Below are 22,374 nucleotides of genomic sequence, written 5' to 3'. Positions count from 1 at the left end.
AGGAATACTGGTGTTCTATAATGTAATATGTAGATCATGTTTACATTTTTCACCTGTTCTAGATTCATTTTTTCTAGAATTCCCTGTTTCTATGAAGGATAAGATTATTTGTATATTATGCCTTTAAATGTTCCAATTCTTTTTTTTTTTTTTTTTTTTTTAAAGGGAGAGTGCTCACAAGCAGGGAGTAGCGGGGACAGAGGAGAGGGACAGAGAATCTCAAGCAGGCTCCATGCTCATCACAGAGCTCGGTCTCAAATCTCATGACCTCTTTGAAGGCATGAACTGAGCTGAAATCAAGAGGTGGTGGCTTAACCAACTGAGCCACTCAGGCTTCTCCATAATGGTCCGTTTTCTGCTGTCCCTAGTGTTTAAGTAAAATTTACCACACAGATTTTGTTTCTTATTCTTAACCCTTCCCCATCTGAATAGGAGAAACATTTAATGTGAATTCAAGTATTGTTTCCAGTAATTTGTATAAAAATGAAAAGTCCTATTTATTCTAGACAAGAGTTGTCTTTAGAACTGTTGTAATGTTAGGAGTTTCAGTGAGAATTTCTTTTTTTTAAAGATTTTATTTATTTGTTCTTGAGAAAGAGAGAGGCAGAGACACAGGCAGAGGGAGAAGCAGGCTTCATGCAGGGAGCCTGATGTGGGACTTGATCCTGGGTCCCCAGGATTACACCCTGGGCCGAAGGCAGGCACCAAACTGCTGAGCCACCCGGGCTGCCCAGGAATTTTTTATATTTTTACTAAGGCAACTTATTCTAAATATAAATATGTTTGCAATAAACTAAAGTTTTTATAGATCTTAACCTAAAATATGCTTGGAATTGAACTGGAGTTCTTAAACATAGGCAGATGTTTTTCGATAATATTTTCATTGTAAATCTCAAAACTATTAAACTTTATGGAAACCTATGTGGACATCACATAAAGGAAAAAAGTATATGAGGAAGATATTTTTGAAGGTGAATGATTTTTCTACAATAGATTCTTAGAAGAGTTCAGGTTACATTTTAAAAATACATTGTTGATTTTCAGTTGTATCCTGCTGACAGTGATTTTACCTTCATTTTCATTACCGGCCTCAACAGTAATAGCTCAAATTTATTAGTCCTTTAATATATTCTGGCACTGTTTAGTACTCTGTATGGGATATGTGATTAATCACAGTTGGCCTTTTGAGGTAGGTATGTATTATACCTCATTTTTTCCAGATGATCAGCTTTTCTGAGGTTTTAGGTTATTATTATTATTTTTTTTATGATAGTCACAGAGAGAGAGAGAGAGAGAGAGAGAGGCAGACACATTGGCAGAGGGAGAAGCAGGCTCCATGCACCGGGAGCCCGACGGACTCGATCCCGGGTCCCCAGGATCACGCCCCAGGCCAAAGGCAGGCGCTAAACCGCTGCGCCACCCAGGGATCCCAGATTTAGATTATTTAAACAACTTTGTTAGCATCAAAGTGTTTAAAGAAAGTGGGAGGAGTTTATAGACAAGTGTTCTAAATCCTGGGTCTGGGCATGTAGTCCTTTGAAAAAGTAGATTATGTATAACTACTCACAACCACATACGGTTAAAAATGTTTTAGAAATTGGCATGGTTTAGGAACTTCCATAGAGCTTCATCTTACAATTTGTAAAATGTTACTTCAAAAATTCTATGTAATTTTACCCTTCACAATTGTAAAGTTACTCACAACCACATATAGTTCTTACAAGTGTTTTAGAAGTTGGCATGGTATAGGAACTTCCATACAGCCTCATCTTATAGTTTGTAAAATCTTACTTCAAAAATTCTATGTATTTTTACCCTTCACAGTTTCAAAAAAAATTTTAGCTGTGTATATTTTAGTCTAATTTCAAATAACAGGAGTTCTAAACACAAACACAGCAAATCTAATTCTGGACTTTTTATTTGGTAAGAGCTCATTCTTCAAAACTATATTCAACATTAATGTGAGAACAATCCATTTACCTTCTGTTCTTAATAAGCACTCATGAGTTTTATTAGGATGAAATATTCTTAAATCAAGGCCAGAATTTAAGATTTAGTGCCTTTGAGTATCTTACTTAACAGTTACCTTTTCTTTCTATGGAAGTGTGGAAGCCTTGCAAAAATAAGTTTTCTGATAGGATAGACTTATTTATTGTGGTGTGTGTGGGTGTGTGTGTGTTTGGGTGTTTTTGGAGGGGAAATCTTTAAAATATTTGAAATTATGAAAAACTTCATGAAAATAAAAATGAAAAATTGTAAAGGGCACAACAATATTTAGTGCTCCTTTTAAAAAGTTGTGAAAGAGGATCTTGGCTCCTATATTTAATAGGAAAGTCTTAGTTATTGAAGCTGGACCAACATTTCAAGTTATTTATAATTTATGGTTTATCAGACTCAGAAGGTTAAGATATTTTTGATACATCTCCAGTCTATGTCACTGAATACTGAAATATCTTTTTATTCAACTTCCTGGTACTGCTCAATTGATCCTAAATAAACCATTATGATGAAATGTAAAAATTCAGATTATTTGCCTATAAAATAATTTTGCAATTCTAAATTTCATAATTGAACCATAGAAACTCACTTCAGTGTATTCAGTGATAATCATTTTTAATAGGGAGAAAAGTATAATCAGTTTAACTTTTATCAGATTCTATGCAGATTAAAATATGCAAAATTTTATTAGCAAATCCTTTTGGCAAGTAATTTTATATATGGAGTCTTTAAAAGTACCTTAAAATTGGGGATGTTTACTAGAATGAAGACTTAATAGATATGTATTGATGTATTTGCCTGCATTGTATTAATTTCCCAAAGTGTTAAACTATTTTTTCTGTACTACAGTTGACTGTTGATAGGTTCTCAAAAAAGTCATCAAATACATTGCTTCAGGTTCTTGCTTTCACTTCATGTGTCAGGAGAAAATAGGGGAATTAACTTTCAAGTATCTACTGAATAAATGCATGCTAGACACCAAGGTGCTATGAACATCTCAGTGAACAAGTTTACATTTCGGTATAGAAAAATTATAAGATGGCTGTTGGGTGCTATGATAGAGAAAACAATATGTGAGGATTGTTCCAGGAAATCTATGGCAGCAAGACTTATCAACAGGCCTGAAATTTGTGAATCCCTGGCAAAGGGAACCACTAGTTCTGTCTCAATAGAGGCAAGAAAAAAAGAACATTGCTTTATTTGAGCAGTTGAAACCACTTAATAGTTGATAAGCTGAATTTTGCTTCTAGTCCTTCCCACTATTTCAAACAGATGACTTGTGACTATTACATGAAGTATTTCTTAGTTACAAAAACATAGGAGCTTGATAGTTAATAATTGCACCCAAGCTGTTAGGAAATAGAAATGGAGAAAAAGCTTGAATATCTGAAACTTTATAATGGGTAAAATAATGTGAATATAATTTTGCTCTAGGAAAATAGCAAGTTGAGAGAACATAATACTGGGCTATTGTTTTAAGTCCATGCCTACATAAATTTAGATGTTAACTGGAAGTTTGTTTTTTACTTTTCAAAGAAAAATACATGTTGGTTAGAAATCGTCTTTTGGTTTCATTTTTACTTGGCATTTCAGTCTTAGAAACTAATAGAATTAAGAAGCTATAAGACCCTTTATTCCCTGAAATTGCCTTCAGATTGAGGAAAATGTAACAATTGGCCAGACTTCTTTTGGGGGAAAGAAAAGCCTTTTCAAAGGTAGAAACTAGTTATTTTTTTATAGGTAGATAAAACCTAAGTGGTTGCTTTAAACAGTTTGATTCCTAGAAAAGTTTTCACCATAAGTAAAACCTGTTTTTATTAAATGCCTCTCCTAGGACACCACATACCGGTGTCTAGTTTACTCAGTAACATGATTTCCAGATTGGTTAAACAGAGGTTAGTGTGCAAGTGTGCACTAAAAGGGACAATTGTACCAAAAGGACAATTAACCAAGATTTTTAAAATGTCCCTTATACTTTTGTTTAGTATCAAAGATTGAAACTTCGTTTTGAGGAGAACCCTGGAACTAATAGCCTGATGTCTTATAAATATTTTTGGAATACATAAAGACTGGATAAAAATAAAGCACAAGAGCTGGTTTCCAAACATCTTTTTTTGGTAAATATCTATTCCAGTTTCTAAATTTTCAAATTTTTGTAAAGTATAAAAATCTCTTAGGGTGGAAATATTGTCTACCCACTGCAACATGTTAATGAGGAAGGAAGTATTAATAAGAATTATTGATGTAATGATAAGTTATATTAGAAAGGTATTACATGAAATAGTGTTCTTATAGCTATAAGAGTAATTGAGAATTATACTGGAACTTTGATTACTGAATTAGTGAATTCTGGTTCTTGACTGGTTTTGGCTACTTTCTGGAATCTTTTTTTTTTTTTTTTTTTAATTTTTTAATTATTTATTTATTTATTTATGATAGTCACAGAGAGAGAGAGAGAGGCAGAGACATAGGCAGAGGGAGAAGCAGGCTCCATGCACCGGGAGCCTGACGTGGGATTCGATCCCGGGTCTCCAGGATCGCGCCCTGGGCCAAAGGCAGGCGCTAAACCGCTGCGCCACCCAGGGATCCCTACTTTCTGGAATCTTTAACAATCAGTGTTCTCTTCCAATTGGAAATTGATATACTAATAAAAATTCATACATTTTAACTGAGTTCATGTTTGTAAATTTTATGTTTAAGAATTAGTTATTTCTTAGTCAAAATCTGATAGATTGATTAGTTTTTAATTAGGAATAAATACTGGGATGCCAGATTAAGTATAAAATTTTGTATTTGGTAGCTTTATATTATCTTTACTATTCACATAGTAACATTTCTTCAGTCTCCCGGGCCTCCTTAAATGTTCTGGACATATTCCCATCTCCAAGGTTTTCTTTACAAATTAACTCTTGTCTGCTTTAAAAGTATTTATCCAGGTAGCTGCTTAACTAAGTTCTCAGTCTTCAAGACCAAAGTGTTGTCTTCTCTGTGAGATCTGCTGTGGCTACTGAATTAAAAATTGCTGCTCAATTCCCATCTTGTCAAAACTTCATCTTTCCTCTATTTTTTTCACCTGAAATACTTAATCATTTCCTAATATATTGAACAGTTTACCTATTATGCTTATAATTTGTCTTTTGTACTCTGATATATTTCAGAAACTGAGAACAAGGCTTGACACATAGTGGCACTCTATATTAATTTGTTGGATGAGGGCAGCCCGGGTGGCTCAGTGGTGCAGCCTTCAGCCCAGGGTGTGATCCTGTAGACCTGGCTGGGATCAAGTCCCATGTTGGGCTCCCTGCATGGAGCCTGATTCTCCCTCTGCCTGTGTCTCTGCCTCTCTGTGTGTCTCTCTCTGTCTCTCATGAATAAATCAATAAAATCTTAAAATATATATATATATATTTGTTGGATGAAATATTGCAGTGGGAAGTAAAATTGAAATTATCAGTTTATAATACCAGAATACAATTTTTTTAAAAGATTTTATTTGAGAGCACAAGTTGGGGTAGGGACAGAAAGAGGGAGAAGCAGACTACTGAGCAGAGAGCCCAATGCACTCCTGATCCCAGGATTCTGGGATTATGACTTGAGCCTAAGGTAGCTGTTTAACTCACTGAGCCACCCACATACCCTTTGAATTTTAATTTGTAAGGATTAGAGTATGGTACCAACTTATGACAATGTATTATTTTTTATAAAATTAAAAATCCAGTAGCTTTCCTGTTAACAGGTTAAAAAATATACTTCCGAAAAAAAATGTACTTATGGTTTTTCTAAAAATACAAAGGTAGTGTTTTTGTTTGATACCCCCAGATATTTAGGTATTGTATAATAAGCTTCAATGACATTTAGAGTTACCTTGATGTATAACACAAAGTGTTTTTTAAAAATTACTCAAAGGGCATTACTAATATACCTGCCATTTTGAAGTAACTTTAAAAAAAATTGGTTGTGATTTAGTTTCAGATAAAATTTTAAAACCTGGTGTAAGATAAGTGCCCCACTAGTTATAATAAAGTTTTAGCAGTATTATGTTGAAGTGAAATTTCTGAGACATTTATATGAAGTTAAAACTTTTATTTTCACATGTTGATTTATCGATTTCAGATAGTTTTGTTGTATTAGTAAAGTGTAAACAGTCTACTTCTTTCCCTCCCCCTTTCACAGCTTTGACTAACATTGACAACATTGACACAATCCCAACATCTGATTGATGAGTGGGAATTTTTTGCAAATATTAAAAATATATTAATATTAAAGTATTAAATATTACTAACATATACAAATACTTATTTTAATCCATAAACCTAGCTTTAAATAGATTTGTTTTTAAAAACAAATATAAAAGATGAATTACTCTAGCTTTTGTCTATAAAATATTATATTACATATATTCTGTGTTAAGTATTATTTATCAAAAAAATATTATTTATCATTTTACTTTTTGTTCTTCTAATTTTCACCCAAGCTTCACTTACTTAGGCATAGCAGACATTAAAGGTAAACTTAAATTGCTGGATTCGTAAAGTGAGGATGAGTGACACTTAACTTGGGAATTGTGTAATAATAGGAAATATATTTTGGTTAGTTTAATTCTGTATTTTTTTTTAACCTTTGGGATTTAGTGTCTCAATGAACATTGGATTTTAAAGTTAAGTTACTTTTCAAGATAGTTTGCTACAAAATTTTTTCCCAAGTTTTTTGAATGCTAGATGTTTAAGAAAAATACGTTGAAGACTTGGATAGTATGGTGAGCTTGGTTACTCTCCATTAGCAACTAAAACTACTGGACTGAGTTTGAAAATCATCTTAAAAGCCTTATTGAAGATTTGATAGTATAGTAAGGAATTGCCAGGCCAAAAACATTGGGAAACAAATACAGAAAAACAAAAATAGGAACACTGGGAGATAAGCAAAGTACCTCAGTTGTTTTTACCCTGAGAATCTTTGCACACCAGGAGAATGCAAGCTGCAATTTTGAATGCTTCTAAGCTCCGGCAACAAAAGTCAAAGCCTTGAGCGTTGTGATCCTGAGTAGAGTGGAATGGAGAAGCCCTGATAAGTTATAACGCTGAGTTGTTCCTTGCATGGATTTGTGGTTCAAATAAATAAGCACTTGGTGTTTTTTTTTTTTTTCTTTTCTTTTTTTTTTTTTTTGATGTTTCAACAACAACAAAAAAACCCCACAAAAATCCATAAAGGTGGACTCAACCTGAATTTAGGCTCTTAAGAAACTGATAAGTTTACTCATACCCTTTCTGGAAGAATGTACCTTCATCATAAGTTGCAAAAGAATCTCCACAAATATTTTTCCAAGGAGAAGGATTTCAGTTGTTAAAAACAGCATGAAAGGAAATCACACATAGCAGAAACAGATCTGCAAAGACTTCGTTTAAGGTTGAATTGAGTTAAAACAGATTAGACACACTAAAGAGAATAGAAGAAATCCAGATTAGAGTTTAAAGAGACCGCGAGATAGGAAATATGAAAGAGGATTAAGAGCCACAAAGCATAGAGTGAAAATGTGTTTAATTGGAAGTTTCAGAAGCACAATTTGAAGATACACATACTAATTTTCCAGAATTAAAGAATTCAACAGATTGAGTATGCTCAATGGATCCCAAGTAGTTAAAAAAGAAAAAACTTCCCACCTAGTCACATGAAAATGCAACCATAGAAAACAAGACAAAATTGCAGAAGCCACAATATACAAAAAGTCAAAGGACCAGATGAATGCAGATTGATTGGCAACTTCCCAACAACAATGGAAGCCAGAAGACCTTGGAATTGCCTCTTTAATATTCTGAAAGAAAATAGCTGTCAAAGTTCTACATACAGAAAAATATGGGGATACAAAAATTCTAGGCAAGGTTAATAAAAACAATGGCATTGTCAAAGATAATAATTTTGGACATTTCCAGTTATATACAATTTCCTCAAGCTTAAAAATAATAGTATCCATCCGGTTACCATAAATATTTGTTTTCTTTAGTTTTCTCCCCCAAATTCACTCCGTTCTAATGAAAGTTCTCATAAGTGAATGGGCCTTTATTAGAATTGTAATTAATAGTATATTTTTAGTTTCACTTTTAAAGAAGAAAGCAATTAGGAATTTTATTATATTTATAAAATAAATTTGGTAGATCTTATTTCATCACTTTAGTGCTTGAAGTTTATGAAGTGTGTGTTCAACAGTTTGTGTTGACTCCTATTTTTACCCATATATAATCATTCCAATAATAAAATGTTACTCATACCTTATAAAACACTTTAATCTTGAGTTATACTAATGTCTTATTTCTTTAGTTGATACTCATTTTTAGGTTTGAAAATTATCTGAGTTAAATTTGTATGGTAGTACTTTATCAGTTTGAGATAGATTTCTTTTTAAAATGCTTAAATTCTTTTGAGTGTTTTGAAGTTGCAAAAGTCCTGCTTTGAATATATTGTTAATTTAACAGTATTATACATCTGATTTCTGCCTGGCTGCTCAGTTGGTAGAACATCCGACTCTTGTTCTCAGGGTCGTAAGTTCACGTCTCATGCTGGATATAGAGCTTACTTATTATTTAATTTTAAAAAATCAAAAATAAATCGGAAGATTGTAATTTCTGTGTGCATAATACATATCCCATGTCTTTTTAGAGTATTTGGAGGGTTGGTTTAGAGTTTTAAAATACATATATATTATTTAAAAATATGGTTCAGAAATCCAAGATACTAAAGGGACCTACAGTGAAATGTTTTTCACCTACCTGTCCGTGAGTCATCCGTCCTCTCCTCAGTGACAAATGCTCAGCCCGTATTTTTGTCTTCTGCTTTTACATGAATAATTGCCTTTTATTGTGCACCTTGCTTTTCTTTCTTTGTTGCTTAACAAAGTGAATTTTTAAAGTTATTATGTTTTACAGAGGGGTGTTTGGCTCTTCCCAGACTTGTTTTAATATGAACATTACTGCATTGAATGTCTTTCTACATGTCATTTCCTATGTGTGAGTATGTTGTAGAGTGTTTCTAGATGAGGAATTGCTGGATCAGAGAGTATGTTGGATTTTTTTGAATTCTCTATATCCACATTCCTTCCCTGCAGAATTTGTAAAAATTTAAAATACAATTGATATTCCTTGAAAAAACTCAACTTCCTCAGATCTTCTTAATATACAATCTTATTACAGTTTAAAACTTTTGTCAGTATAAGTAAATAAGCTCTGTGGTTTTCATTTGCATTTCTCTTATGAATGAGATTGAGCATGTTTGCATGTTGAAAGACTGGATTTCTTTTTAAGCTCTGATACTTTTACCACATTTTTCTGTTTTGCTTTTTATTTGCAGAAACCTATATATTATAGAAGGGATACCTCACAATTTGCTGTTTAAAAGTTGAAGTAATTTTGTCATAATCTTTAAATAGTATGCTCTCCTTATTTATGTTCTCGGTGTCACATTCCAAGAAAAGATAAATATGCCCTATGATGAAAAACCAATATTTCTCTCTCTCTTTTTTTTTCTTTAAAAAAAAAAAAGTTGGGATCCCTGGGTGGCGCAGCGGTTTGGCGCCTGCCTTTGGCCCAGGGCGCGATCCTGGGGACCCGGGATCAAATCCCACGTCAGGCTCCCGGTGCATGGAGCCTGCTTCTCCCTCTGCCTGTGTCTCTGCCTCTCTCTCTTTCTCTCTGTATGACTATCATAAATAAATAAAAAATTAAAAAAAAAGTTTTTATTTATTCACAAGAGACATAGAGAGACAGAAAGAGAGGCAGAGACACAGGCAGAGGGAGAAGCAGGCTCCATGCAGGGAGCCCGACATGGGACTTGATCCCGGGTCTCTAGGATCACATCCGGGCCAAAGGCAGCGGCGCTAAACTGCTGAGCCACCTGGGCTGTCCCAAAAACCAATATTTCTCTTTGTTATTTTGGTGTTCTTGACTTAACTCTCAATACTTTGCTTTAAAATACATGTTCTGTGCTTAGATTTTCATTTAGTTGATCAAACTTACAATTTGCCATTTAAATCTTGTGTTCACAAGTTATTTTTCTCACATGTCTTGAGCTTTCTATATTCTTGCAACTCAATATTAGGAAGACATGAGAAGAAAATGTAATGATAATAGTTTTAAGTAGTACTTCAAGTACTTCTTTTGCTAGGTACTTTTTCCCCCTTAATTGACTTACTATAAAATATTTGTGAAGAAAATCTTGATTCACAGTATAAATTTTCTTGAGCTATTATTATTTTTTAAAAGATTTTATTTATTTATTCATGAGAGATACACAGAGAGAGGCATAGGCAGAGAAAGAAGAAGCAGACTCCATGCAGGAAGCCTGATGTGGGATTCGATCCCGGGACTCCAGGATCACGTCCTGGGCCGGAGGCAGGCGCTCAACTGCTGAACCACCCAGGTGTCCCTTGAGATATTAACAACAGGCTTCAAAATTATGAGGGCACTTTAAAAAATTATAGAAAGCGCTTTGAAGTGAATTTTATATATGGATTAATTTGTACTACCTAACATGAAACATTTTGTTTATTAACAGTAAACGTTTTTAAACTAGTTTTCCCAATAGTGAGGTAGTTAAACACTTGTAAAATCTGGATTTCCAACATGCATACCCTCCTATCCAACAATGTATCTCAAATGTAGCATTTTGGAAGTTCATCCCTACATTATTTTAGGCCTTGTTTGTGTGGATATTGCTTGATGAGAGGAATGGCAGGGGCGGGAGGCAATGGTCTTGTCTCTAGCCTCTTTCCTCAGGTTTAGGTAGTGGTTAGAAAAGGGCTGTCAGCTCAGCTTCTTAGAGAAACTGGGCAGTAGGAAACTTATTTTCCTATTACTTTTTACATGTCACAGATTTTGATAATCTGACAGCTACACTAACTTGTAACATAAAGTCTGGACAAAATTAGACCTGTGTATGTTAGAATCCACTAGAAAGCATGGCCATCTGTTTATTAGATGAGAGGAACCTTCCTCTAGATTTCATATATAAGCTAAAATATTACCTTGATCCAGAGCTTGCTATTCAGCTTTTTTTTAAATATATAAACAAACATAAAAATAAATAACAGCACTGTGAGGGTCTGGTTTTTTATAGCAGAAATGTCAGTATAATCCTTCGTTCTTGTCTACTGAAACCTAATGGCAGTATTCCATATAGAATTTGAGCTTAATTCTTTATTTTTGGCGATATCACTTTAGAAAATGTTCCCATAAACATATCTTTAGAGGACCTAAAATGTAAAACATAAGCCAAACATTTCAAACTCTATAAATCAAATTGCTTACAAAATAGGGCATACTTTTGTTAAGCCTTTATAGGCCTGCTTGGAGAAAGGTACTTAGGAACTTAGGTAGTAAGGAAAAAAGTTTTTAAATTTAAGTACCTGTTAGGTTATTTTATAAATATTCTGGAGATAATAAATACTTAAAATTTTAAAGTAGGACTTATTAAAATAGAATCAGAATTTGAATTTTGGAATTGTCCATCACAGAGAAGTTTTAGGTCTCAATCTTATTCCATGATTCTTTATAGAACTTAATATTGTTTTTACCTGAACTATTCCTTTGATTTTCATAAAGATAATTTGTTAGTTATGTCTACTGTTAAAATCTCACTTTCGGAGTCCCAATTTCTCATCTTTCCGGTGGTTATTTGAAGCAGTGCTACATGGGAAATAAAAACTTCATTTAAGAGAATTAAAAAATTGATTTGGGTGTTTGCATGGAGTTTAAACCATGTGAAAATCTACTTTCAAAATCCATAATATCATTTTAATCAGTCTTTATTTTATAAAATTGTTATTCTAAATTGACTGACACTATAATCTTTCTAAGCCATTTTATTAAGGTGGGGTTTTTCAGTTAATGTTTCAACAAGAGTTATAGAACTCATAGCTTTTTATAAAAGTTATTCATTTATATTTTTACATTTTCATAGGTATTTGAGTTAGTATAATATTAATTCCACAAGCTAACTTTGAATATGCAATCAATGATAAATATACCCACATTGATAGGGCAACTGTTTATTGAATGTTCTATGTAGGCACTTTGTAGGTGCTGTGAAATAAACTGATGAAAGTCAGTGCCTTTGTGGGATTTTTTTTATGATGTTGACTCATTTGTTTTCAGATAAGCCAATGGAATATTGAAAAAAATAGTTACAGCAGGCTTTCTTTACACAGTTGTCACTAAAGCTAAATATGTGGGTGAATAAAAGTGTTGATTAAATGGTTGAATTTTAAAAGACAAGCATAATGAAGTGGCATCAAAGGAATGGAAGTTAAGAGAAATGAGAGGAAAAGTGAATTTGTCATTATTTAAAAGGGAAAATAAAACTCCTATTTTTCTTTTATAAAGGAGTAATACAATACAATACCTGTTTATTGCAGAAGAATTTAAGTACAAAGGGGGAAAATCGTATTCCCACTACCTGACACTACTGTTAGCTCTCAAGATGTAGCTATCTATAAAATCTTAAGAATTTTTGCAACTTAGGTTTTCCACATGGTAGCATATTTTTGTCTGTCTTATACCAAATTGCTTTTAAATAATCAAAGTAATCCATTCTAGATAATGTGCTATTTAACCAGTCCTTTGTTGTACATTGTATTGTTTCCAGTTTTTTGCTTTATAAGAAACTTACACACACAAAAAAGAAAGAAACTTAACAAATAGGATTTTATTTAAATACTTTTACTTGTATAATTTCTTCAGATTAACTCTTTAGAATTGGCATTTCACTATCAAAGGTTGTTGGCATGATCTTTCAAATAAGCCAGGTAAATTGCTTCTGAATTTTAATGAGAATGGCCAGTGTATAGTTTGCCCAAGAATAGAGAGGAAAAAGATTAAATAAATGTGGAAATTTGGTGGAAAAGATGATTAAGAGATTATTTGGTGAGCGTATTCTTAAATGCAACTTGGAATTAGGTCATTTTAATAACTATGTAGGATTGAGAAAACTAAAATTGGGTCATAATACAAATGTTGGTTCTGGTGTTTTGGATAAACACCAAATGTCTGGATATGGAGGGCAGAGTTGCAGAATTTAATTATTTCTGATCTAAAATTAGAATATTTGAATAGAAGCATTGATTAAAAATGTAATATTTTAGTCTGAGGAATACACTAAATTTTGTATAATGAGGAAATGGATTTTTTCCACATTCTTGAATCTTGTGTTGATAAGGAAATTGAAAAGTAGGCAAGTTGCTCAAAAAGTAGAGAAATGCAATCTACTAAATTTGTATCCACTTCATTATGGAAGCTTAATCTTGCTTTTCCAGAAGTGATTTTCAGAAAATCCAGATAAAGTATTACCCATGATACTACATACCTTTATCAATGTTATACTCGATTTAGCAATGTAAAAGCATATAATCAATGCCAAGGAAATGAAAAGTTTATGATGCCATTGAAAATTGCAAGCGGAAAAAAAAAATTGCAAGCGGAATCGTTTTCTCATGAATCTATCAAAATGGGAAAGAAATTGATTAGTGAAACTAGAATGATTCACAGTAGAGGAGTGACTAAAATATGGCTTTTGTCCAATGATAATTCAATTATTAATTTTTTAAAATAGCAATTCTCAATTCATAAAATTGCAAATGTAGGGGAAAGTATAGTAAGAAAGAATTGTAAAAAGTTTTCAGTAAATGGTCTTCCACTTCAAAAATTTTCCCCTCCAGGGATGCCTGACTCAGTCGGAAGAGCATGTGAGTTAGTCTTGGGGTCCTGAGTTTGAGCCCCATGTTGAGTGTAGAAATTACTGAATAGAAAAATCCTACTCCATACGTTAAAAAATAAAATTGTATGACTATACTCATGGAAGAGTAACTCAGCAAATGAGAATGGAGTGAGATACTTTCTAAGGTGATACATAAAGTTCTTGTGAAATTATGTTACTGAATAGTATTTTAAGTATGCCTGGAAAGGTTTTCATTTTATTAAGAGGACAATTCGTAAAAGCTGAAAATTAAGGTAGCATAGAAAACAATATTTATATGGATTGAAAAGAAACTGTTAGACCTTTGAGGGAAGTGAATCAATACATCTGCTGAAGCATTACACAATTGCACAGCATTTTGGATTTGATGCTATTTTTGAGATCAGTAGCTTATAAACTTGGTTTTCTGACATTCCTACTAGCTCAAAGATCTCAAATTATTGTTCATATTTCCATATTTCTCATTCTCAATTTTAATGTACTGGATTTTTTGTTTGTTTTGAGTTTTTTTGGTTTCTTTTAAAAAAGTATGAGTGGGGAGGGGTCCAGGGAGAGGAAGAGAAAATCTTAAGCAGGTGCCACAGCCAGCATGGAGCTTGATGCAGGGTTCGCTCAGCCTCACAACTGTGAGATCATGACCTGAACAGAAATCAAGAGTCAGATGCTTAACTGACTGAGCCACCCAGGTGCCCCTACTGTACTGTTGAACCACAAAGTAATTTTGAAGGAATGATGGAGGTGGCAAAATGGAGCTAGAGTAGCAAACCAATTAGCCCATTGATAATTAGTAATTTTTTTTTAAAGATTTTATTTATTCATAGAAATGCAGAGAGAGAGAGGCAGAGACACAGGCAGAGGGAGAAGCAGGCTCCATGTAGAGAGCCTGACATGGAACTCGATCCAGGGTCTCCAGGATCATGCCCCAGGCTGCAGGCGGCGCTAAACCGCTGTGCCACCGGGGCTGCCTGATAATTAGTAATTTTTGATACTTAAGACCAAACTACTTTTCTCAAAAACTAAAATATCCTGCTCTTTTTCCTTACTCAAAATTTAAAGGATATTTTTGAAAAATGTTTGCCATAAGGTTGACAAAATATTTTTACTGGAAGCAAAGAATTTAGACATTAAGTAAAATAGGCCATGCCTATAGATGTCAAGTGGTAGTTTTGGCAGATACCCTGTAAGTTGGAGCAAAATCAAAGTTAGGTGAAAGTTTTACCTTTGATGGTATTGATTGAAATCTGTTTTGCGTGTTTACCTATCAATTATTTAACTTTTTTAGCTTTGTAGCCCTGAGAATTTCAGAGCATGTAAAAATGAATCTGAAATGGAGATGTTTATAACTAGTGAAAAGATACCAATAAACTACTCAGAACAATTTACTGCCCCAAATCAACTATGATTTTTTTTCTTAAAAAAAAAAAAACAAAAAACCCAACTCTCTTTACTGCAGTAAAATTGTGTTATAGAAAATGTGCTAGGGAAATACGTAACTGAGACAAACCTCAATTTTCCCATTGATAACAGTTTTGGTAACAATTTTGTGTACATTTCTCCTTAATTTATGTCTCTTGCACTCTAGATTGCAGTTGAGGAGGATAGATGGATGGGTAAACATACAAAATGTGTATATATTTTTAAAATTCCACCTATAGTATATTGCAGGTATTTTTATTTAGTATTAAATAAATCTACATCATTATTTTATGTATGTATATCCTATCCCACTGGTTTAGACAAAGCATAATTTACTTAGTCATTCTGCCTTTGGTCATTTACGTTTCCAAATTTCTGTATTAGAAGCAATCTTTCAGTGAATATCCTCATACTTATATCTTGCTAAAGAGCAGTATACAGTGTAGTCACTAAGAGCTCAGTTGTGCAATCATGTGCAAGTTACTAAACCTTCCTGTGCCTCAGTTTTCGCATCTTTAAGTAACAACAATACAATCATATTTTATTTACTTGACTAGTGTTCTAGGATTAAATGAATTAATATATATATACATACATATATATACACACTTTTATTAGAGTAGTGCTTAATTAAGCAATTAAGTAGTGCTTAATTTATTAAGTAAAGATGCTGCTAGTATAAGCAGCATTTTGTCATTGATTTCAACTTCTAAGAAATTGAATCCAACTTTTAAATTTAAATTTGTAATAGATAAGCAATAACCTTTTTTAAAAGATTTTATTTATTTATTCATGAGAGACATAGAGAGGCAGAGGGAGAAGCAGGCTTCATGCAGGGAGCCTGATGTGGGACTTGATGCCAGGACCCCAGGATCACATTCTGGGCCCAAGGCAGGCGCTAAACCGCTGAGCCACCCAGGTGCCCCGTTAAGCAGTAACTTTTATTACCAGTTCTACTGATCTTTGTTACTCCATTCCATCGACCTGCATATCCTTCTGTTCACCAGTTCTCTTATAATGTCCTTTGACTTTGATGTGATTTTGTCCTTTTTTTCTCATCTTATGTATTCTTCAGAGTTCTGTTCTTTTTCTCTGCCTGGTAATGCATATTTTTTAGAAATTACTCTTTGCTTATGTATATTCTTTGCTTTTAGGGAATATACCTAATTATATATCCTGGTATGTATATATTCCTTTAAAACAAGTGACTAGAATACAGATTCCTTAATCCTCAGTCTGATTTAAAAACAAATACCTTGTCTCTTAATCTTAAATTGTTTGTACTCAGGTACCATTTTATTGTCATCTCATTTTAATCTAATAAAAAGTAAATTTTACAGCAACTTATCAATATTTTTTTGTTCTCATGAAAAAAAAACTGGTTTTCTCCTCCTATTTCCCCTCCTTCAAGTTCAGGCTACTGTTACCCCACTTAAGGATGACAGCAACAGTCTCTTAGCAATTATTCTGTCAGCTAGTGCCTGCTTGCTTCATTCCGTAGCACGAAAGCCACCTCAGTCTTCCTCAGCCTGCACCTCCCACCCTACTACCGATGAGCCGTAGTTTCTGTACATTCCTTATTGGGTGACATCCATTTTTTTGTGTGCATCAGATTTAAACTCTACTTAGTTTTTTAGGCCCTTTGTAAAGTGCACCTCTACTACAATTAGCCAAACTGCTTTCCCAGTACATGTTCATTCTTATGTGGATGTATGTCTTGGCAATTCGACAGAAAATTCCAGAAACTCCTGTCACTGATTTACACAAACGTTTTTTCCTCATTAATGCCCTAGATTCTACCTGCTTAGTGAAACTTCCCTTGGTAACTCCAGTTTGCATGGAACTCATCTTCCTCTGAATTTTATAGGACATGGGACAGATACAAAATAATTGAAAGTTAGTCTTGTGTTCTTTCCAATAATTACTTTTATTTGTCCAAGTAGATTACAAGCTCTTTAATAGAGATCAGTTTCTTATTCTTGTATCCACTTGGTAAATCCTGTGCACACAGTAAAGATGACTTTAGTTGGTTCAGAAAAGTGGAAGGTCAATTAATACTTAGTCTGGTTAGTATGAAGTATTAACATGAACATAAACTTAATCTAGAACTGAAGATAATCCTATTTTTGCTTAGCACATTTTAATTTCAGTCATAATAAGACTGTAACAGTGGCCTATACCTTCCACTCATTTAATAATATATTATTTCTGTGACACATTTTAAGTGCTTGGAGAACTGAAATTTGTGGGACATGAACAGGTGTATCTAAATCTGTATATGTAGGCATACATTTATAACTACATGTAGTAGAAAGTTGTAAGTTCTAGATAAAATACCGTGTTGTAGGAAAAATAAGTACCAGATGAACAAAAAGTTAAAACTTCCTAGTTTCTTTAGTGACTTACTCACTAAAATAGAACTCCATGAGTTACAAAACTTAGTTTAATCCACCACTCTATCTCCAGTGCTGGAAAATGACCTACCACACAAGGCACATATTTATTTGTGAAATAAAAATGAATTTATTGCAGACAGTCCCTTGCTGATACTGGGACTAGGTGGTGGAAAGGAGAATGTTCTGCAGCTACTCCAGCAACTTAAAACTTGGTTTATCTTAAAGTGTTACTCTTCAGTGTTTCCCAAATTCCTTAAAAACTGCTTATATTCTTTAATCTTAAACATGTATTTTTCAGGATCTGAGATTGGAGAGCAGTGGGGAAAAGTAGATGAATAAAAAATAAATGATGTTTGCTTACAGCTTTTAGGATTGGGGCCAAACTTTTTGGATAATTAAGACAAGCAGAATGAGACCACTTCTGTAGCTCGAACTCAGTTTAAATGGTCTTAAATTCCACAAAAAGTGTGTCTACTTTGCTTTGGTAAAGATGTAGGGAACAAATTAGGAAAGCAGGTTTACAATTAATTTATTGATTCATCACATTTATTAAAAGCAATTACCATGTAAATTCACTTAAGATGAGGCCTAGCCCTGCCTCTGCTGGGTAGCCCAGTAGTGTCTTAACACACAAGCACTGGGGCACCTCACTGTCTCAGTCAGTGGAGCATGCGACTTCTGGTCTCAGGGTTGTAAGTTTGAGCCTCACGTTGGGTATAGAGACTACTTAAAAATAAAAATCTTAAAAAACAAAACCATAAGCACTGACTTTTCTTAATTGGTTACTATATAAAAAACTTAAAGTATATAGGGATCGTTTTGCATGTTCATAGTTACCGTGTCGTTTGGGTTTATTTGTCAAATGCTTTTGAGCTGCTTAAAATTAATTACACAGTTACTAATTATTATAATTGAAAATATTGTAAATAATGTTCTTTTTAAAATTCTGATGTTAGGAGATTTGTTTTCTTGTCCCAAAGCATAAGAAAAAAATTGAATTTGAGGAAATAAGCCAAAATGCTATTGACGTATATAGGTTTATTTGATAAGAAAAATGTTTTATAGGCATTTACACCAAACTTTTAAAGTATTCAGTGAACTATGAAAAATGTTCCAACATTAGCCAGGAAAAACTAATTTAATTTTGAACAGGTAAATATTGGGGCTCCTTTAAATTTCCATATAAAAATGTTCCAGGTAAGGGCATAGTTAAACTGTTAAAAATGGACATTACCACAGTTGGTCAAAGATTTATTAAACTTTTTTCCTCGTCTGACCCAGCTTATATTTTAAAAAATTAAATAATCTGCTGTAAGTCATCATTACTTCCAGTACTTACCGGAGGATAGTTATAGTTCCAAAAGACAATGTTCAATGAATGTTTGGGAAATAACTGGAAATTAAGAAAGGACTGGAAATAGGAATTGTTCAAAAGTGTTAGTGATGATTTATGTTTATTCAATGTTATACTTGTTTTACTCTGCCCCAAATAACCAGTAACCCCAATAACCCCCGATAATTTTTATTCTTTTCCCTCCACAACAACTTTTCATGTCATGGTAAAATTCATGATTCATTAAAAAAGTAGTATCGTAATTGTATGACATTCTTAAGGTAAACAGTAGATATATCAGAAAAATACTAAAAAGTATCCTTAATTTTTTCTTATAATTTTTTAGTTATAAAAATAACCACATTAGAAATTTTGAAAGAACAATCATAACATCTCACTAATACATACATTATTTATATTTTGGCATGTTTCTAACCAGTTTTAAAAGTCTGCATTAAGATAAGTTGCGATTTCTGTTAAAAAACAGGAGTCCAGGGCAGCCTGGGTGGCTCAACAGTTTAGCGCCACCTTCAGCCCAGGGTGTGATCCTGGAGACCAGGGATCCAGTCCCACGTGGGGCTCCCTGCATGGAGTCTGCTTCTTCCTCAGCCTGTGTCTTTGCGCCTCTCTCTCTCTCTCTCTCTCTCTCTCTGTGTCTGTCATGAATAAATAAATAAAATCTTAAAAAAAACAAACAAACAGGAGTCCACACTTCTAAGGTGATTATTTGTACATTAAAGTTTGAGAGGGATCCCTGGGTGGCACAGCTGTTTGGCGCCTGCCTTTGGCCCAGGGCGTGATCCTGGAGACTCGGGATCGAATCCCACGTCGGGCTCCCAGTGCATGGAGCCTGCTCCTCCCTCTGCCTGTGTCTCTGCCTCTCTCTTTCTTTCTCTGTGTGTGACTATCGTAAAAAAAAAAAAAAAAAAAAGTTTGAGAGCTGAAGGCGAAAGATAATTTTTTAAAGAGCCCCTGTTATTTTCATTTCAAAATTAAATAACATTGCTTTTATTTATTTTTAAGTAAACTGCCCCCAACATGGGGCTCAAACTCATGATCCCAAGATCAAGAGTCACTCTATCAATTGAGTCAGCCAGGTGCCCCCATAACATTTAATAGGCAAGATATGAGCAAGTTCTAGTAAGCTTTGTAAAAGCATGTGTATGTATATAATGGGCTTATTAAATGGAGACACTTTTCATTGGTTAATGGCAGATCCAATAATCTCTAATGTCAAAGTTCAAGGCAGTATCTAGAATTTTACATTAATTTTTAAAGATTTTTTTCATTAATTTATCAAGTAGATTCCTGTACAAGCCTATATTAACTATGATAAATATTAAGAACATTTAACTTCTAAATAAGATGTTTTCAGGTAAATTAGTAAATAACATAGCATAATGTTTAAAAGAAGAAAAATGGACTAGTAGTGTGACAAAGGGCAGGGTATTCACATGTTCTTATGCTGGTTTTTCACCAAAATGGAATTTGAATATGACCTGCAGCATAACCTTTGCTTTTCTATCAAATTAGGGCCAATTATAATAACAAACCTTGCCCTTTTTGGTTATTTGGTTTATATAGCTCTGTTTAGAGAATATGTAATGAAAAGTTTATACTCCTTGAGTTCATAATTTTATTAATTGGTATGATTTATGCATCTGGAATGCCTAGATGCTTTCTTTTCAATCCTTGGAAACTTTATAGTACATGTACTTATCCCTGTTTTATAAGTGGGAACATGGATTCTGGGAAAAATTCAGTATTTGATACAAGGTGATCAAAATCTTTTTATTTTTATCACACTGCTTTACCAAAGCAGGTTGATATTTTAAAATTTGAATATTTACAAAGAAATTAGATTACAGCTGCTATATTAATGCCCTCAGTGTAGGCTCTAGTGAGGGGCTATCAAATATTTATTGGTTGAATTAGTGAATGACAATCAGTGACCAGGTATTCAAGACCAGAGAATTCTATAGTTTTTCTACTTACATGTATTGAATGTAATACCAATTGAAGCAATAAATAATCCAAGACAGAGGACCAATTCATGTAGAGAAAAAAGCCAGATTTTTTGGTTTACATTTCTTACACAAAAATAGATTAAAAAAATAGATTTTTTTCTATTTAAATACATAAATGAAATCGTATATGTGCAGTCCCTGAAGTATTGTCTCTCTTTTCTTGTCTGTTTTTCCTTCTACCCATAGTAGAACTCTGCTGTAACAATATTATCAACTTTGTGTGTATACCATATTTTCTCCGGGCTCCTAAAATTGTCTACAAATATAGATATGTACAAACAAGATTTATTTTTTATCATTGTTATATAAAAGTGAATTCTACACATTTTAATATTTTTTCATTCAATAAAATCTTACAGAAATTCTCCCAAGTTATCTGTTATAGCTTTAATTCATTTTATGGGTATATAATATTCTATCATTTTGATGCATCATATTTTATTAAACCATTTCCCTATTGATAGACCTTTAATTTGTTAACTATTTTTGTTGCTGCAAAGTTAGCAGTCAATAACTTTGTACAACACTTTGTATTCTGATGTTTTTGTTTCTGTGGGGTAGATCCGAGAATGGAATTGTTAAGTCAAAAGGTATATATATATTTTTTTGAACAGTTTTTGCCAATGGCTTTCCATAAACGCCATAACAATTCATATTTCCATAAGCAGTGTATGAACTCCCTTTTCCTCAAACCACTTCAGTAGTGTTAATACCCGTTTTAAACTTTTACCATACTAATTGGTATAAAGTGATATCTATTATTTTGTTTCTCCCGTTTTGGAAGTTTGTATTTGTTTGACACATTATTTTTTTAACCATTTGCATCTTCTGGTAATTGCCTATTCATATTCTTGGCCAGTTTTCTCTATGAATATTGGTTTTCCTGGCCAATTGTGATAACTGTATATAATTTGTCGTCTGCATCTGGGAAGTTGGTGACTTGAACTAATTTACTTCACTCCCACTTTCAACTCAACTGTTTACCTCTTCTGAGACAAGCAGGGGAATGCAAGGAAACCTTGGATTTTATGACTGCCTCAAAAGGAGGGCTCGTGGAGAACTTAAGGGAAAGAGTAAGAAACTGACCCATAAAAACACTTGGAACCCCTCAACTGCCTTTCTACTCCCAGAGGAATGTTGACATCAGCGTGGCCTGCAAGAAACCAAAAAGAAGCAGAACCAGCAGGCTGAATCCTCCCTACTCCTGAGCAAAGATTTCTTTCTGAATCTATGTCCAAGGACTACTAACAGCCTATTTGCTGTCTACACCCGCTACATAGCTGTCCTAGTAGGTCAAGGGTCAGCTACCCTGGTCTGCCAACACTAAGCTTCAGTGAATAGACAAAAAAAACAGCTGCACATCTAAGGATTCAGCAACAAGAAAGGAGTGCTAACTAAAACTGGACAAGCCCTAACAAAATAGAGGAGAGAGACAATAACTTCAACAAAATAATATGAACACAGTGAT

General features: G+C 33.5%; 1 protein-coding gene across 3 annotated transcripts in view; it reads left to right on the top strand.

Moving 5' to 3' along the window:
• CSTF3 (cleavage stimulation factor subunit 3) overlaps positions 1-22,374 on the top strand; it is a 70,006-nt gene that overhangs the window by 25,546 nt on the left and 22,086 nt on the right. Inside the window, exon 3 of one of the 3 annotated variants that reach the window (XM_072791068.1) lies at positions 3,984-4,115. The exons of the other annotated variants lie outside the window; for them this stretch is intronic. The gene's annotated coding sequence lies outside the window, so the exon portion shown is untranslated. The remainder of the gene's footprint in view (positions 1-3,983; positions 4,116-22,374) is intronic. 3 annotated transcript variants of the gene reach the window in all.

This window comes from Canis lupus, chromosome 21, assembly GCF_048164855.1.
Source record: "Canis lupus baileyi chromosome 21, mCanLup2.hap1, whole genome shotgun sequence".
Classification (NCBI taxonomy): Eukaryota; Metazoa; Chordata; class Mammalia; order Carnivora; family Canidae; genus Canis; species Canis lupus.
This window is presented reverse-complemented; position numbering and strand designations above follow the sequence as displayed.